Below are 2,383 nucleotides of genomic sequence, written 5' to 3'. Positions count from 1 at the left end.
TCTATTATTCTGGATCATCATTGGAGATTGACTTTGTCGTCCCTTCTGTCCCACCAACCGTAATATCATTTCTCTGTCTTGATAGTTCAGGGACCAAACTAAGTCCACTCATGGTGGCTGTCCCAGTAACAGTTTCTTTCGTAACGCTCTATGTACCCTGTCCAATACTAGACCTCCCGAGAAAAACTCTTTACCCAACACCTCGGGGATCCAACTCTTAAAAAAATTTATTGGATCAGACCCTTCAATATCTTCTGGAAGACCCACAATTTTCACATTATTTCTCTGACTTTGATTTTCCAATGAATCAATTTTTTTCAGTAAGTCTTCTGGATTCCCCAATCCACAAACGATTCTTCCACTTTCTCTATTTTTTCCTTATTACGTACAACTTGAACTTTACATTAAGAAAAAGCTGTTTCAATTTTTTAAAAAAATTTTTTTGCACTGTATCCACCGATTTAATGCATTTATTGACATCCCTCTCAAGTGTAGACATATCTTCAGACATATTAGATATTTTAGTTGTCTTTCCAAACACCCTTGAGTCATTTGTTTAGATATATTGTCCATATGATAAGCAATCCCTTCCAAAACTATACAGACTCCATTCCAGATCGACATCTTGAGGCCTACCTTCTCTAAACTCCACCTCCAATTGTTCCTGTGAACTGCTCATTAAAAGCAAGTCCTCTTCTTCCAACATTGTCGGGCCCTTCCCGGTGTGGCTGCAGGTTTGTACGCCACCACTCGGTCCCCCCACATGGTCCAATAGTTCACGGACCCTGGAGGCACCGCGCTTGCCCGGCAAGACCAGGGACCGCACAGAGGCAGTTTCCAACGCCATTCTGCACGTCCCCGGTTCACCCGACGGCAGTCTGGGCTAAAGGGCCCTTCTCTCAGCCTGGTCGTCCGCGCGTCCGACATCGCGAACATATGAATCAGCACCGGCCGAGCTCGTCAACGTGCCTGCGCCATCTTGTGGAGACAAGTTCAGCGCTGGTGTAATACTCAGCCTGGCAGGAGTTCTCTGTGTCATGGAGGTTCCAAATGACAATTCCATGGCTTCAACTGGATTGGTAGGCCTCAATTCTTCAGCACTTTGAAAAGGTAGTTTCTTCTGTAATTGAGCTTTCGTTTTTTTTTAAACATTAGTCACCATTGTGAGCCAGTAATGTTCCCAAAAATAAAAACACAATTTTTATTCACTTAAAGTTTAAAGACGGGTGGTTAAAAAAACTAGCTGAGGAGGAGTTGGATTGCACGTCTGCCCTCTACACCATCTTGCCACGCCCCCCTTTTAATGCCAAAGTAAATAAACTTTATTTTGAGATAACCAAGCATATTTTTAACAACAAATTCAAGGAGGCATTTGTACCAAGCTCCTTAAATGGGTGTTGATAGAAACTACTGAGAGAACAGTGGTAAAGGTTAGGGATAATTTCTGTAGCCACGTTGGAATTTTGCCATGTCAACTGCAGAATGTGAGGCAATGAAGCTATTATTGGATTATTTGACTCAATTTGATTTGCAAGCATGGTTTTACCTCCCTCTTTGCCTGGGCTTTTGTTTGCCCTGTTCTCCATGCATACAGGAGCCCAGATACTCACTCACCAAAGAAGCTAGGACAGGATGTTTAGCTATGGGGGCTCATCACACCTTCCGATTCCTTGCAGAATCATTAATTTCCCATACCTCAGGCCATTCGGGTACACCCCTATCCAACTGTTATTGGTTAACTCCATAATGAATGGAAATTTAGAATTATAAATTTTGTTATGGCATAGATTCAACCACTTTATTTATACCCATATCAGCTCCCAGTTGAGCAATCCCCTACTGTCCCATTTTCCTGTTCTTTCCCATAGCTTGTATATTATTCTTTCTCAAATGCCTGTCCAATTCCCTTGTGAAGGTACTGCTTTGCTCTGTTCATGTTATTGGTCATTGTTGGGATATTACTTCTGGGCCACTGTCACTAAATAACCAAGGCATTGAGATCCTGCATTATGGTAATAGGATACCTTATTGAAAGCTCAGTGAATGGCAAGACAAAAAACTTAGAAAACCATCATGCTGCAAGTGCTAGTTTGCCATGAAGACACATAACTTTCTAACTTATCACATGCATCACTTTCATAATGGTACAAATGCCAATGTTATGGAGGTGATATGTTATTCGTAAATCTATGTCAGGTTTAACGTGAGAGGAGAAAGATTTAAAACTAACTTGAGAGGCAACATTTTCACACAAAGGGTCTTGTGTAAGTGGAACGAGATGCTAAAGAAAGTGGTAGATGCTGGTACAATTATAATGTTTAAAAGACATTTTAAAAAAAGGTATATTGATGGGAAAGATTTAGAAAGATGAGCCATACATGGG

This window comes from Narcine bancroftii, chromosome 5, assembly GCF_036971445.1.
Source record: "Narcine bancroftii isolate sNarBan1 chromosome 5, sNarBan1.hap1, whole genome shotgun sequence".
NCBI lineage: Eukaryota > Metazoa > Chordata > Chondrichthyes > Torpediniformes > Narcinidae > Narcine > Narcine bancroftii.
The sequence above is the reverse complement of the archived record's forward strand: the minus strand, read 5'-3'. Positions refer to the sequence as shown.